The sequence below is a fragment of the Hyla sarda genome, chromosome 2, assembly GCF_029499605.1.
Source record: "Hyla sarda isolate aHylSar1 chromosome 2, aHylSar1.hap1, whole genome shotgun sequence".
NCBI lineage: Eukaryota > Metazoa > Chordata > Amphibia > Anura > Hylidae > Hyla > Hyla sarda.
Window position 1 is genome coordinate 243,077,975 of NC_079190.1, and position 17,578 is coordinate 243,095,552.

At 42.5% G+C, this 17,578-nt stretch overlaps 1 long non-coding RNA gene across 1 annotated transcript; it reads left to right on the forward strand.

Annotated features, from left to right (window-relative positions):
* Window positions 1-8,185: 8,185 nt before the first annotated feature.
* Window positions 8,186-16,090, forward strand: LOC130355924 (uncharacterized). Its single transcript, XR_008888703.1, has 3 exons — window positions 8,186-8,269; window positions 9,125-9,532; window positions 14,970-16,090. It is a non-coding gene; the product is annotated as an uncharacterized LOC130355924 (long non-coding RNA).
* The last annotated feature ends 1,488 nt before the right edge of the window (window positions 16,091-17,578 follow it).

The window sequence follows — 17,578 nt, forward strand, 5'->3', positions numbered from 1 at the left end:
CGGTGGTATGTACCATTTGAATTAGATAAGGAAAGACTATAGAGAAGACGTCACTGATATCATTGTGTATTGTCCTGACTGTCCCATCAGAGCTGTAGTCACTTGTAAGTTTTGCAGTAATGATGGGTGACACAACAACACCCAGCATAACCTCACCACTACTTAGGTCATACTGGGAGCTGTAGTTTTAAATGGTAAAAACTTCTTTAGCGCTTTCCCATTCTGTGGCAATTGGTATATTTGATTATTATACTGGATACATTTAATAATATTGTAAGTTCTTTAAGAAACACCTTATTTTCTGTCCACCAAAACGAAATTCTCTAATAGTGCCCCTCCCGAGACTAGACTCTGGATCCGCCCCTGGCTCAGGGTGATAGGCAGTGGCCACACATAGCATTTTGCATTGAGGAAATTTTGGTTGTATCTAACCAGATCACCTTCTTCCATATGTTTGATGTGTCTCCCACATGGCTTGTGGCCATCCAGTTGGGATTTCTTGTGGGATTTCTTTCACTTACAATAAAGGCCAGCTTTGTGAAATATACAGCTAATAGTTGTCCTCTAGATTCTCCCACCTCAGCTGTTGATCTTTGAAGCTTTTCCAGGGTTATCATGGGCCTCTTGGTTTCTTCTTGGATTCATTTTCTCCTTGCCCTACTTGTCAGTTTTAGTGGACAGCCTTGTCTTGGTAGGTTTGCAGTTGTGCCATATCCTTAATATTTTCTGAAGATAGGATTTTCAAAGCTTGGGGTATATTCTTTATTACCCTGACTTTGCTTTGTACTTCTTTACAACTTTATTCCTGACATGAGGCATTGGCGCAGAACAGGTCTATTTATACAAAGATTAAATTGCAGACAGGTAAACTGTATTTTCTAATGTAATCATAGTAAAGGAGATGACTACATATGACTACTCAACAATTTTCAAATTTTTATGTAAATCATTTTGAAATCAATGTAAATGTATTCTTTTTTGGGTCAATACGATTAAAATGATACCCATGATAACATACTTTTCTATTACTGTAAGCAGCGGTATGAGGGCTCATTTTTTGCGCCGTGATCTGTACTTTTTATTGATACCATATTTGCTTATATAAAACTTTTAATACTTTTTTTAATACATTTTTTGGGAATAAAATGTTATAAAAAAGCAGCTTTTTTTACGTTCACACCGTTCACCGTACGGTATCATTAACATTTAATTTTAATAGTTGGGATATTTACGCCCGCGGCGATACCAAATATGTACCGTATATAAAATATTTTTTTTACACTTTTTGGGGGTGAAATAGGGAAAATGGGACAATTTCCGTTTTTATTGGGGGAGAGGGTTTTTCACATTATTTTCCTTTTATTTTTACACTTTAATAGTCCCCATAGGGGACTATTTATAGCAATCATTCAATTGCTAATACTTTTCAGTGCTATGTATAGGACATAGCACTGATCAGCATTATCGGTCATCTTCTGCTCTGGTCTGCTCGATCTCAGACCAGAGAAGAAGACCCCGGGAGACGGCCAGAGCAAGGTGAGGGGACCTCCGGCCGCCATGCTGGATGATTGGATCGCCGCGGCAGCGCTGTGGGCGATCCGATCATCTGTTTAAAGTCCCGCTATGCTGCAGATGCCGTGATCTGTATTGATTACGGCATCTGAGGGGTTAATGGCGGACATCCACAAGATCGCGGATGTCCGCCATTACGGGTGGGTCCCTGGCTGCTATTGGTGGGACCTGCTGCGCATGACACAAGCATCGCACCGTTGCTCGCGGTTATGCGTAGGACGTAAATGTACGTCCTGGTGCGTTAAGTACCAGCTCACCAGGACGTACATTTACGTCCTGCGTCGTTAAGGGGTTAAAAAAAAACTATCATATAAAAACATTAACCCTAGAATAAACACACAGGGAACCCCAAAGCCAAATAATAAGATGTAGTGTTGGGTAATAAACTGATATTAAACACAATTTATAACCTCTGTGAGAAAACAACAGAAGTATTAAATATAAAGAACAATGCTCAAATCACACCATATTACCTGTAGCAGGCATATTACCATCAGCTATCTGGGGATCCAGTGCTACCTCAACGAACGGTGTTTCGTGGGTAAACCCACTTCATCAGAAGGAGTAGTAACCATTGATGGCAAAGTATTTATATGGTGGTCCCTCCTAACGGCGCACAGATCGAGTTCCGGATCCAGAATTCAGACCCCACAACGTCATCAGGCATCAACAGTCATGTGCCCCCTCATACGCAAATCTATTTATGGGGTATTGGAAGAGGATGATAATACGGGAGGATGAGAGTGCTCATGATGGACAGGTCATCCTGTGGAGACGATTAATTGATGACACTTTGTTTATATGGCAAGGTATGGAGGAGACTCTCAAACAATTCCTTACATCTTTACAAAATAATGACATGAATGTCAGATTAACAAGTTAATATTGTCATAAGGAAAGCATTGTTCTTTCTTTGTATTTAATACTTCTATTGTTTTCTCACAGAGGTTATAAATTGTGTTCAATATCAGTCTATTATCCAATACTACATCTTATTATTTGGTTTTGGGGTTCCCCGTGTGTTAATTCTGGGGTTTATGTTTTTTATTGGATAGGTTTTTTTTGTCCTTGTTTTTTGTAGTTATTATCTTTTGTGCAATTTTTTGTCGATTTTTGGATTAATAAAAGTAATTTTTTGATTAATTTCTGTATATTATTTTTGGCGATATGTGTAGGTAGATAGATTGATTTTTTATGTTACCTGTTGGTGATATATATCCCATGGAAGAGTATAGGTTGATAGGCAGTGTTATACCTGAGTTATCTATCTTAAGTACTGTAAAGCCCTTTATAACACTGGCAGGGCACTTAGGAATGCATTAAAGTAGTTTAAAAGTGGTTTTAAGGTTCAGTTAATGTCAACATTACAACAAATTGCTGTAACCCATGGTAACTAACAGCTTGTTTAAAAACACAATGCACAAGTGGATTTTGTTAGCTTTTTAACATTAAAATAAAGGTGCATAAAGTATCAGTTTTTGATGCCTGTCAGTGTTAAAATGCACTTGGAGGTATTGTAAGACACAATGGCTTTTTCCAACCATTTCCAAATTTCCCTTTTTGGGAGTTGCAATATGATTGGTCCTAAAACAGTGTCCTAAGACAAAGTTGTTTATGTGAAAATAAATTGATGAAAAAGTTATCAAAAAATCTCCTTTTTTGTGAGTTGAAACAGGATTGGGGTTCCAAAGTAGTGAAGAAAAAATAACTTTTGTAAACATTGAAAGTTGAAAAAAATTATCCCTATTTTTAGGTCATGGGTTCTCCAAAAATTCCCCTATTTGGGAGTTGCAACAGGTTTTGGGCTGGCTAGTAAAGACGTAATGGCTTTTCCCAGCTTTCCAAAAATTCTCCCTTTTGGGAGTCGCAACAGGATTGGAATCCCAAAAATAGTAAAGAAGAAATGGCTTTTGTATGAAAATCCCTTTTTTTGGGATCATGGGTTGTGTATGTGTAGGCCTGGCTGATAGAAGGGTGGTGGACTGGCGGTAGTTTTAGCCAGCAGCAGGAAGTGGTGGATTAGTGATAGGTGTAGCCAGCGGACAGCAGGCAGTGGTGGATTAGTGGTAGTTGTAACTAGCAGACAGCAGGGGTGGTGTACTGGTGGTAGTTGAAGTTGCCAGCGGGCAGCAGTGGACAAGTGGTAATTATAGTAGCCAGTAGACAGCAGGCAGGGGTGGACAAGTGGTAGTTTTAGTAGCCAGCAGACAACAAGCAGTGGTAAACCAGTGGCCCTGGCCATGCCTTACTTTCTGTTTGCAGAGACAGCACTGTGCCTGGTTTTCTCTATCTGGTAAGGTACAAAAATTATTTTTATATAGCAAAATACAGTGAAGAGATATATACACCACAACCTGACAGTGCCCCTCTGGAAGGCTTTTTTTCTTAACCCTACACTAGCAGCAGCATCCCCAGATCCTGAACTGATCATACCGGCATGCCTTTATCTGGTACATTTGACAGATGTTCTGGTCCTACCTCAGCTATGCTCTTCATTGCTGACAGTAGCACCTCTACCATTCTGCTCTGAACGCATCACCTCCCCGTCACCGAGTTCCTAGTTCCCATGTCCTTTCCAAAACGACATCATCACCAAACTCCTCATCAACCCGTCAATTCCTTTGAACTTCTGATGTCTGATCATGAGCACATTGCTCTCCCTCATCATATTGCCTTACAATATCACCACCATTCCCACTAGTGCTATGTATGGCCACTGCTTACTTCACCACCAGCTCTCCAGCAACATACTCCAAAGGCTTACTGTCCTCACACAACTAATCCTCATGGCTATCTTTCTGCTTAGCACAAGGGGGGAAGCAAAGACAGAGATGATTGAACAGTCTGTCCAGAAAGGCCATTGCACTGTGCCACATAACTGCAGACAATGAGGAATTCACTGACACCTGGCTCAACATCATATCGTCAGAATAATCCTCCTTTTGCGATGATTGAAAACGAGCCAAACATTGGCCCTCTGAGACAACTACTACTACCGCTAGGCATCTTGCTGCTGCTACATGTACTGGACCTGGACAAACGGGTGGTGCTGGTACTGCCACCAACATCCTACTGGCAGAGAACATGGCAAAGGTGCTCTTTTCTCCACCCTGTCCTCATCCAATCCTTTACTGTTTTATTGGCTGACAGGGACGGAAACACCCCAGATTGTGCTGATGAGGAATGCTAGGAAAACATTGCATTCTAGAATCTAAATTGTGCGGTGGGCTATATTCTGACGTCATCTACATGTTCCTACTTCCTCATCCTATGCTGAAATGGCCCAAATATGCCATCTTTTGCCCATCCCTTCTCCTATAATAGTGCTATTACCAGGTTCATGCATAGTGAGTCTACCAAAGATCTAATGTTCGCTGAACATCATGCAATATAGTATTAGGTCCCATTATGAAAAAATATTAATAACTCACCTGTCACAGCACTCCCCCACAGCTCCTCCCAGTGCTCTCTTCCGGTGCAGGCAGTTCTTCTGTTATTGATTAAAATACTAAGAACAAACAGGAAGAAATATGGGAGGGAAAGTGATTTATGCTATTTGTGGACTGGGATATATTTCATGTTGCACATTGCCCATATTAATTTAGATTTTCTGGTGGCTTAAGGTAAATAAGGTTTATATCTTCTAGTGTATTCTAGGGTTGTATCCTGCATCTACATGAAGCATATGCACATCTTGTTTCATTTACCTACCTGTACTGCACTGATTAAACACAGAGCCAGCCAGGGACTGGGTAGCAATGAACAGCTATGCCACACTTTATTTAGCTTTAGTTCGTTGGGTACAGTGGCGGATCCAGGGGGGGGGGGGGCAACGGGGCAATTGCCCCCCCCCGAGATTGCTGCCCCCCGCCCCCTAGAATGGTGGAGCCGAAGCTGTAAGCTTCCGCTCCACCATTCACTAACCCTGGCTGTCACACGCTGTGAGTACACAGCGTGTGAGCTGCGGGGACGCGATCCTCTGCAGGCCGGCGCGATGACGAAACATCATCGCCCCGGCGCCCGGAAATCCCGTCCCCGTGGCCGGCATACTGTAAGTACTTAGAGTATGCTCAGGGCCCAGGGGATTTGGGGGACCGAATATGTGCCACTGTTAATGGCACTGTAGGGGGAGGGGAGGGGGGGGGGGAAGAGAAAGGGGAATTCTTGATGTGAGGTGCTGCAGGGCAAAGCACTGGGGGCACTATATGTTAAGAGCACATGACAGGGGGGCCCCTTGTGCTGTGCCCCTCACATATAATGCCCCCTGTGCTGTGCCCCACACATATAATGCCCCCTGTGCTGTGCCCACACAAATAAATTATATGTGTGGGGGGCACAGCACAGGGGGTATTATATGTGAGGGGCACAGCACAGGGGGCATTATATGTGTGGGGCACAGCACAGGGGGCATTATATGATATAATGCCCCCTGTGCCCCACACATAATTCCTCCTGTGCTGTGCCCCACACATATAATGCCCCCTGTGCTGTGCCAAGACATATAAATTATATGTGTGGGGGGCACAGCACAGGGAGTATTATATGTGTGGGGCACAGCACAGGGGGTATTATATGTGTGGGGCACAGCACAGGGGGCATTATATGATATAATGCCCCCTGTGCTGTGCCCCACACATATAATGCCCCCTGTGCTGTGCCCACACATATAAATTATATGTGTGGGGGGCACAGCACAGGGGGTATTATATGTGTGGGGCACAGCACAGGGGGCATTATATGATATAATGCCCCCTGTGCTGTGCCCCACACATATAATGCCCCCTGTGCTGTGCCCCACACATATAATGCCCCCTGTGCTGTGCCCACACATATAAATTATATGTGTGGGAGGCACAGCACAGGGGGTATTACATGTGTGGGGCACAGCACAGGGGGTATTATATGTGTGGGGCACAGCACAGGGGGCATTATATGATATAATGCCCCCTGTGCTGTTCCCCTCACATATAATGCCCGTGCTGTGCCCCACACATATAATGCCCCTTGTTCTGTGCCCATCACATATAATGCCCCCTGTGCTCCTCACAAATAATGCCCTCATCCTGTGCCCCTCATATATAATGCGCCATCATGCGCCCCTCACATATAATGCCCCCTGTCCTGTGCCCCTCACATATAATGCTCCTGTCATGTGCCCCAAACATATAATGCCCCCTGTGCTGTGTCCCTCACATATAATGCCCCCTGACTGGACAGGACAGGGGGCATTATATGTGAGGGGCGCATGATGGGGGCATTATATGTGAGGGGCGCATGATGGGGGCATTATATGTGAGGGGCATGAACGGGGGCATTATATGTGAAGGGCACAGCACGGGGCATTATATGTGAGGGGTGCATGATGGGGGCATTATATGTGAGGGGCAAAGAACGGGGGCATTATATGTGAAGGGCACAGCACAGGGGGCATTATATGTGTGGGGCATATGACAGGAGCATTATATGTGAGGGGCACAGCATGGGGGGCATTATATGTGAGGGGCACAGCATGGGGGGCATTATATGTGAGGGGAACAGCACAGGGGGCATTATATGTGAGGGGAACAGCACAGGGGACATTATATGTGAGGGGCACAGCACGGGGGCATTATATGTGAGGGGCACAGCACAGGGGGCATTATATGTGAGGGACGCATGATGGGGGCATTATATGTGAGGGGCAAAGAACGGGGAATTATATATGAAGGGCACAGCACAGGGGGCAATATAGGTTAGGGGCACAGGGCATTATTATGTGGGGGGAACAGGACGGGTCATAATTATTACATGTAGGGGCACAAGATGGGGCATTATTACTATATGTGAAGGCACAGAGTGTTCTGCATTTCAGAAGTATATTGTAGATTATGAGGAATTTCTGGGGTGGTACGTTTTTTTATGGGCCACAATACATTTGGGCATTTTATTCAGAGGGTGCACTGCACAGCAAGTTATATTCAGAGAGTGCAGTGTGTGGTAGTATTAAATTTAGAGGGCACAGTGTGTGGTAGTTTTATATTCAGAGAGTGCAGTGTGTGGTAGTATTATATTCAGAGAGTGCAGTGTTTGGTAGTATTATATACAGAGGGTACAGTGTGTGGTAGTATTCTATTTAGAGAGTGCAGTGTGTGGTAGTATTAAATTTAGAGGGCACAGTGTGTGGTAGTATTCTATTCAGAGAGTGCAGTGTGTGGTAGTATTCTATTCAGAGAGTGCAGTATGTGGTAGTATTAAATTTAGAGGGCACAGTGTGGTAGTATTATATTCAGAGAGTGCAGTGTGTGGTAGTATTATATTCAGAGAGTGCAGTGTTTGCTAGTATTAAATTTAGAGGGCACAGTGTGTGGTAGTGTTATATTCAGAGGGCACAGTGTGTGGTAGTATTATATTTAGATGGCGCAGTGTGTGGTAGTATTATATTCAGAGGGTACGGTGTGTGATAGTATTATATTCAGAGGGTACGGTGTGTGGCGGTATTATATTCAGAGGGTACAGTGTGTTGTATATTCAGGAGGTACAGTGTGTCAGAATTATATTCAGAGGGTGTGTGGCGGTATTGTATTAGAAGAATACAGTGTTTGGCAGTATTATAATAATTATTGTTTTCATATAGAGGATCAGAATCCGCTGACATAGTGAGGAAACGTCTGGGCATCAAGTTCTGCAGAGAGAACATTTAGCTGGAACAAGTCCGGTGGTATGTACATCTGAATTAGATAAGGAAAGACTATAGAGAAGACGTCACCTGTAGTCACTGATATCATTCTGTATCCCCCTGTGTGTGTCCCATCAGAGCTGTAGTCACTGAAGAAGTTCTGCAGTAATGATGGGTGAAACAACAACTCCCAGCATCCCCTTACCACTGCTTAGGTCATACTGGGAGCTGTAGTTTTAAATGGTAAAAACTTCTTTAGCACTTTCCCATTCTGTGGCAATTGGTATATTTGATAATTATTCTGACATGTGAACATGGCCTAAGAGTCTTAAACAAGGTTAGGACTGTATGATACATTTAATAATATTGTAAGTTCCGTAAGCAACACCTTGTTTTCTGTCCACCAACACAAAATACTCTAATAGTGCCCCTCCCGAGACTCCACTCTGGATCCGCCCCTGGTTGGGTAAGGCATTACTCTGACAGATGGAACACTGGCATATGGTGAACATATACAACCTGACCAGCAGACCTCATTGCCTGTCAAATATCAGCAAGGGAGCAGGAGGTTTTCCCCACATTTACTGTACATGAGGAAACAGCTTATTAATGTGCTGGACCTTCTACATAGTGATGTTCAATAAACTCGATGATGCCAACATGGTGGAAGCAGGCCTTAGATATTTTCTTTAATATGTATTAAAGGAAAGGTTAATTTCTCCAGAAATGTTATATTGTGACTCACTGACCTAAAGAAGACTCTTTTCAGTTTGGTTTTCAAGCATAAATGTATTTGCCAATATAAGTTTGTTTTAAGTGTATTTAACATTAATATGTCTGACATCTTCCTATTTTTCTGTATGATTTTCTCATACTGTTTTTCTATTTACTGTCTAGGCTCCTCTTCCTGCGCACAATTCAGCGAGACAGTGTCTGCTCAGATCCAAGTCTGCACAGTCATGCAGCATACAAACTACATAAGCCATCACAAACCACCCAGAAACACCAGCTTTACATTTTCATGTTAAACTGCAGTTATTTCACTTAAATTTACATACCTATGTCATGCTTGTCTGCTAACAAATATATTCAGCAAAAAGCATTACTTACTAAACATAAGTCTGACCAGGGAATCCATTCTGAATGTGTTTAAGTGCAAATTTAGGGTGATTCCACAAGCATCAGAATTGTTATTTTTTTTAGCTTTGTCACAAATATCCAGCAAAATCTGCAGGCACTGAGTGTGAATCTTATTCCTTATACACAGAACATGATGAAAACAATCATGTGGCTGCAAATCTGCAGGTAACATTTTACTGCTGTTCTGACCCTTTTACTTTCACGACAGGGAAAATTTATTTTTATTTCTTAAAGGGATTGTGCGCTGCCCTGCCTTTCGGAGCTCCGCTCGCAGCGTCCGGAAGTTCATTACTCCGAACGCTGTGTGCGGGCTTCCGTGCTCGCGGCCGCCCCCTCGTGACGTCACGCCTGCCCCCTCAACGAAAGTCTATGGGAAGGGGGCGCGACCGCTGTGACGCCCCCTTCCCATAGACTTTGGTTGAGGGGGGCGGGCGTGACATCACGAGGGGGCGGGCGTGATGTCACGAGGGGGCGGCCGCGAACACGGAAGCCCGTACACAGCGTTCGGAGTAGTTAACTTCTGGACGCTGCGAGCGGAGCTCCGAAAGGCAGGGCAGCGCACAACCCCTTTAAGTCTTTTTAAATGCTTGTCAGTGCAACCTACTTCAACACTGTTCCTCTAACACAGGCCCATGGGTGCCTAATGGTAAATACAGCCCTGCAAGAGGGTAAAATAGCTCGTAAAATTCTCTTGTTTTATTTTTTTTCAAGGGAAATTTATGCATTTTTTTTTTATTTTTAACTTGTACTTTTTGACTAGTGTACAGTTGTTTAATATTTTTGAAATAACAAAAGATAGATGATAATATTAAATTGACATGTTTGTGCGTTGGGTAAAGATAACACTATTTATACTCATAGAAATTGTGCTGATTTGTTGTAAAGTTGAAAAAAAAAAAAATACACTGCACTATCATTATCCTGTCAGGCAATGTATACAATTATGCCGTTGGCATAGCTGTATACCGGCACATACATCGAAATCCATTGGCACCCGGTGATTGAGTCATTAGGTTGCCGATGGGGGCCACAGAGCTGTGGTATGTAGGGGTTAAACCGCGAGGATCAAAGGTTTTGTGGACCTTGGCAGTTAATTGCCCAGCTGTCATGCTGATAGCCAAGCTCCCTCGATCCTGTGAAAAGCAGGAAGCTTAGCCCAAAGCCGCTGACTGACCACTGTAAAAAAAAAAAAAACGAAAAAAAAAAAAAAAAAAAAAAAAAACATATGGATGGTAACTAAGGGACTAAAACAGCTTATCAGCAGCGAAATCTGAGAGTTAGACGAGTATAGCTGACATACTGGAGCTGCGGTGGCGGCAGAGACATCGGGCGGTAGCAGGAGGAGGCAAGCCCGAAAGTGTGGCGGTGGAGGAGGCTGCAGTTAAGATCGCTGGTGAGTGATCTTCACTGTGCCTTCTAAAAGTTGCAAAACTACAACTCCCAGCATGCCCAGACAGCCAAAGGCTGTCTGGGCATGCTGGGAGATGTAGTTTAGCAGCATCTGGAGGGCCACAGTTTGGAGACCACTGTGTAGTGGTCTCCAAAATGTGGTCCTCCAGATGTTGCAAAATTACAACTTTCAGCATGCACTGACTGTCTGGGTATGCTGGGAGTTGTAGTTTTGCAACATCTGAAGTGGTACAGTTTGGAGACCACTATAAGGTGGAATCCAAGCTGTAGCCCTCCACATGTTGCAAAACTACAATTCCCAGCATGCCCAGACAGTCAGGGATGCTGGGCGGTGTAGTTCTGCAATATCTAGCCCTTCAGATATTGCAGCACTACAACTCCCAGCATGCCTGGACAGTCTGGGCATGCTTGGAGTTGTAGTTTTGCAAAATCTGGAGGGCTACAGTTTGTAGACCACTACTTAGCGGTCTCCAAACTGTTCTTCCCCAGTTGTTGCATAACTACAACTTCTAGCATGCCTTTCGGCTGTCAGTGCATGCTGGGAGTTGTAGTTTTGCAACAGCTGTAGGCACACTGGTTGGGGAACACTGAGCTAGAGTCTGTTTCCTAACCCAGTGACTCCAACCCGTGTTCCTCCAGCTATTGCAAAATGACAACTCCCAGAATGCATTGACAGACCGTACATGCTTGGAGTTTTTGTTTTGCAACAGGTGGAGGCACATGGGTTGGAATCACTGAGCTAGAGTCTGTTTCCTAACTCAGTGGTTACCCACCAGTGTGCCTACAGCTTTTGCAAAACTACAACTCCCAGCATGTATAGTATGTCAGTGCATTCTGGAAGTTGTAGTTTTGCAACAGCTGAATATTTGGCGGGAGTTTACAGTGGGTTTCCTTTTACAAGTTTGAGCTGCGGCAAATTTTCCGCTGCAGCTCAAACTCCCAGCGGAAAACTCCCTGCCTGTGTGAATGTACCCTAAAAACACTACACTAACACTAAATAAAAAAGTAAAATGCTACATACACACCCTTACATGTAGCACCCCTTCCCCCCCCCCAATAAAAATGAAAAAATGTCTCATACGGCAGTGTTTCCTAAACGGAGCCTCCAGCTGTTGCAAAACAACAACTCTCATTGACTGTCCTGGCAGTCTGGGAGTTTTGCAACAGCTGGAAGCACCAAGTTTAGGAAACACCATAGGGTTTTGGTGGAGACAAGCCCCATCCTTGTATCCAGGTCCGCCCCTATTGCAAATCCCTAATTTAGGCCTCAAATGTGCATGGCACTCTCTCCCTTTGGAGCCCTGTCGTATTTCGAGGCAACAGTTTAGTGCCACATTTGGGGTATTTCCATACTCAGGAGAAATTGCGTTACAAATTTTGGGGGGGAATTTTTTTCCTTTTACCCCTTATGAAAAGGAAAAGTTAGGGACTACACCAGCATGTTAGTGTAAATTTTTTTTTTTTTTTTTTTTTTTTTTACACTAACATGCTGGTGTTGCCCCATACTTTTCAATTTCTGGAGACATAAAAGGAGAAAAAGATCCCCAAAATTTGTAACGCAATTTCTTCAGAGTACGGAAATACCCCATATGTGGACGTAAAATGCTCTGCGGTGCACAACAGTGATCAGGAGTGAGAGAGCACCATGTATATTTGAGGCCTAAATTGGTGATTTGCACAGGTGGCTGATAGTTACAGCAGTTCTGACAAAAAAAAAAAAAAAAAACACATGTGACCCCATTTTGGAAGCTAAACCCCTCAAGGAACGTAACAAGGGGTATAGTGAGCCTTAACATCCCACAGGTCTTTGACAAATTTTCATTAAAGTTGGACGTGAAAATAAAAAAAAAAGTTATTTTCCCTGAAATGCTGGTGTTACCCCAAATTTTTTATTTTCACAAGGGGTAATAGGAAAAAAAAGCCTCCCAAAATGTGTAACACCATTTCTTCTGAGTAAGGAAATACCCCATATGTGGATGTAAAGTGCTCTGTGGGCGCACTACAGGGCTCAGAAGAGAAGGAGCACCATTGGGCTTTTGAAGAGAGAATTAGGCTGTAATTGAAGGCCATGTGCGTTTACAAATCCCCATGTGACCCCATTTTGGAAACTGCACCCCTAATGGAATTTAACAAGGGGTGGGTACAGTGAGCATTTACACTCCACTGGTGTCTGAGAGTTTTTGAACAGTCGTCCGTAAAAATGAAAAATTAATTTTTCCATTTGCACAGCCCACTGTTCCAAAGATTCTAGCACCATGGGAGCTTTGTAAACGCAACCTGGCCCCCGACTTCGATTCCGACCAAATTCTCTATCCAAAAGCCCAGTGGCACTCCTTCTCTTCTAAGCATTGTAGTTCGCCTGCAGAGCACTTTATATCCACATATGAGGTATTTCTATAGTCAGGAGAAAAAGCCCCTGAAAATTTGTAACCCCATTTCTTCTATTACCCCTTGTGAAAATGAAAAAATTGGGGTAACACCAGCATTTTAATGAAAAAAAAATATATTTTTATGTCCCACTTTTACGAAAATTCGTCAATCACCTGTGGGGTGTTAAGGCTCACTTTACCCCCTGTTACGTTCCTTGAGTGTGCCATGTTTTTTTTTTTTTTTTTTACTGTTCTGGCATCATAGGGGCATCCTAAATGTGACATGCCCCCCAAAAACCATTTCATCAAAATTTGCTCTCCAAAAGCCCAATGTCGCTACTTCCCTTCTGAGCCCTCTAGTTTACCCACAGAGCACTTAACGTCCACTTATGAAGTATTTCCTTACTCCAGAGAAATGGGTTTACAACTTTTGGGGGGCATTTTCTCCTAATACTCCTTGTGAAAATGAAAAGTTAAGTGTTAAAATCAAAATTCTCATTTTCACGTCCCACTTTCACGAAAGTTCAATCAATCACCCGTGGGGTATAAAGACTCAATTTACCCCTTGTTACGTCCCTTGAGTTGTGTAGTTTCCAAAATAGTGTGCCATGTGTTTTTTTTTCTTTTTTACTGTTCTGGCATCATGGAGGCTTCCTAAATGTGACATGCCCCCAAAAACCATTTCAGAAAAATTTGTTCTCCAAAATGCCATTCTCGCTGCTTCCCTTTTGAGCCCTCTAGTGCACCCACAGAGCACTTTACATCCCCATATGAGATATTTCCTTACTCGAGAGAATGGGAAAAAAAATGGGGCTACAATAACATGTTAGTGTAAAAACTGGAGATTTAGATTTTTCTCCTCCAATTTGCTGCAATTCCTGTGAAACACCTAAAGAGAAACAAACTTTTTTTTGTCATTTTGAATACTTTGAGGGGTGCAGTTTTAATAATGGGGGCAGTTATAGGGGATTTCCAACATAAAAGATCCTCATATTCATTTCAAAACTTAACTGGTCCCTGAAAAATTCTGATTTTGAAATTTGTGAAAAATTGCTGCTATAGTTTGAAACCCTCTAATGTCTTCAAAAAGTAAAAACATGCCAACTTTATGATGCCAACATTAACATATTGTATATGTGAATCAATATGTAATTTATTTAACAAGTCCCTTTTCCTTACAAGCAGAGAGCTTCAAAGTTAGAAAAATGCTAAATTTTCTAATTTTTCCTTAAATTTTGGAATGTTTGACCAAGAATTGATGCAAATATTGATGAAAATTTGCCACTAACATAAAGTAGAATGTCAAGAAAAAACAAACTTGGAATCAAATTTATAAGTAAAAGCATCGCAGACTTAATAATGCATAAAATGATAGAGGTCAGATTAGGGTCATAATGGGCTTTATCCCCAAGGTGTTAAAGCAGCGGCAGAAAATGCAGTGTTTCCTGTTGCTAGCAGTTTCTCTAGTAGAACACCGTGCTAGAGAACATGGCTCTGATCAATTTTGATCACATACCTTTACCATATATTAGTTCATTGTATACTTCATCTTTTGGCAGATTGTTTTTCAATCTATTCATTCACACTTTAACATCTAAATTATCTCAACTTTAATATCAAGATAATAGTCACATACATGAATATTTAAAAAAGGTGATTCCAAATAGGTCAGTAAAAAAAGTTTACCATTAGAGAGGCAAATGACAAGTAATAGGCTTAGGGCCCTTTTTGCTGTTAATCTTGAGAAATCTAAGCCCCTAGCAATAAATGATGCATCCATCACGGAAAGATTCTCAATAAGATCTTCGATTTTTAAAACACAGTTGGTCCCTGGATGAAGAGCAGGACACAGTTCAAAGAAATCTTGTGAGAAATGCCGACGACATAGGAAAGCTGCTTTACCAACCCTCATTGGCTGTGGATAGAATGGTTGTGTCACAACTACGATTGTTGCTATGGAAAGTAAGGACGATGGGGTCTCCAGCGCATGTCCTTGGAATGCAGAACTAGCTGTGAGGAAGCTTAACTTGGATGCCATAAATAAGCCAATGTTTGACACAAAAGAACAGCTTAATGAATTGTCTTCCGGATCATCTGTCATTATATATAAAAATATTGAGCTTGCATGTAATTGAACGTACTTGCAACACATCACAATGTAATAATCCATACGGCAAAATATGTATGGCTAGGTTTACTTACTTTCTTAAAGCCTTGGTTTTCACTTCTCTTAAAGATGGCTGACCAATCCTAACATGTATTCATGCATTTAATGCATATTATGGTTATGATTTGCATGGAATAAAAAAAATTGTGATCAAAAAGTCAGACTAATGACAAAATGGTACTGATAAAACTACAGATTATAGCACAAAAAATTATCCCTCCAAATCCTTTCTAAGGGTGGGTTTGCACCACAGGTTTGTCCTCACGTTTTTTTTATTGGCTTTTTTTAGTCAAAGCCGGACCAAACTGTATGCAACCATGTGCTTAAAAAAGAACTAACATACAATTTTCAAACCGTATATGGTTAAAAAACGTGTGCCCGTTTGCATGCGGTTTCATACTGTTTTTAACAACTGCATTAAATCCGGTTTTAAGATTTTTGTTATTTTTTAAATAAAGTTTCAATTGTTCTTTTTAGAATACTTTAGAATCAAATTTATCATGTGCAAAGTTAAAAACCGTATAGGAAAAACCGGATTGAACCATAGACCCATACGATTCACTACAGGGGGCGTGATATGGTCTGTGGCCAGCGTCTGAGGCTCCTCTCGTTACACCTGCTGCCTCCCTGCTATGGAAATCCGGGACCGATGATCAACTTCAGCCGCCAGCCTCCGTACAAGTGTCAGAGTGTGAGTACTCCGTATTTTTTCGTTTCTTCTATGATTGCTATATCTATCTACAGTGCTTGGACATACGTAGAGCACCTCCAGACATCATAGTTTCCTCCTACTCACCTATTCAGGTTGGATGATATACATCCACCTGTTAGTCAATTGATTGGGAGTATTTGCAACAGATTAGAAGACCAAAAGTACTAGTGCCGTCCCCGACTTTTCTTGAAGATTGTACTATACAGTTCTCATTGACTTCCATGTTACAAGAAACGTACACAGTTACAATGCGGTTTTTCACCCGTACCATAAACCATGGTAAAACACAGTTTAGAGTACAGGGGGGGGGGGGGGGGAAGTATTACAAACAAAACGCATGCAAACTGATGCATCAGGTTGCATACGGTTTCAAATGCATTGTCTATGGATACGGTTTACGATGCGGTTACAAATATGAAAGTGCACAGAAACCGTGGGGACAAACCGTAATGTGAACCCACCCTAAGACAGAAAAAGTAAAGAAATAAAAATAAAAAAAAGTTATAGAAGTCAGAAAATGGATTTTTAAATAATATTTTTAAAGTTTTCTAATAGTAAAACATGATGGACTATAGGAATTGGATATTGTTGTAATTGTACTGACCTGAAGAATCATGATAAAATTTTGACTGCACATAAACAGTGTAAAACAGAAGCCCCCTTCCCAATATTTCGGCTATTAAAAGACAAGAAGGAAAAAATAAAAATGCTAACGTTTTAATTTCCATTATTGTTGACACTATGTATGCAAGCAATAACTACGTAAGTATCTCTGAAAACTCTCTTCTGGTGTACTGTTCCCTTTATTCTTTAAAGGATTATCATAATAATAGGTTGAATGAAAAATAACTAAGTTTAGGGTTTGAAGGAGACTGGCGGTAATCCAGAACAGTATTAGATTATATTAAAAAGGGTACTGCGCCTCTAGACATCTTATCCCCTATCCAAAAGGATAGGCGTTAAAATGTCTGATCACGGGGATCCTGCCCCTAGGGACCTCTGCAATCTCTCCTGCAGCACCCACTTGTCACCAGCTGCAGGGAACGAATATCGATCCGTGCTGAGGACTCACAATACAGGGGCCGGAGGATCGTAATGTCACGGCCCCACCCCCTCCTGATGTCACACCCCACCCCTTCAATGGAAGCCTATGGGAGGAGGTGTGACGGCTGCCACGCCCTCTCCCATGGACTTGCATTGAGGGGGCAGAGCCGTGACATTACGATACTCCGGCTCCTGTATCATGAGTCATCAGCATGGAGCGATCTTCGCTCCGTGCTGCTGATGATCTCAAGCGGGTGCTGCAGGAGAGATTGAGGGGGTTGAGATTGATTCAGTGGCAGGATCCCCCCACGATCAGACATCTTAGACTTCCAAAGGATAGGGGATAAGGTGTCTTGGGGGCGGAGTACCCCTTTAAAGTAGTCCAGTGGTGACTCAGTGGTGAGCAACTTATCCCCTATCCTAAGGATAGGGGATAAGTTGCAGATCGCGGGGGGTCCGACAGCTGGGGCCCCCTGCGATCTCCTGTACGGAGCCCCAACAGCCCGCGG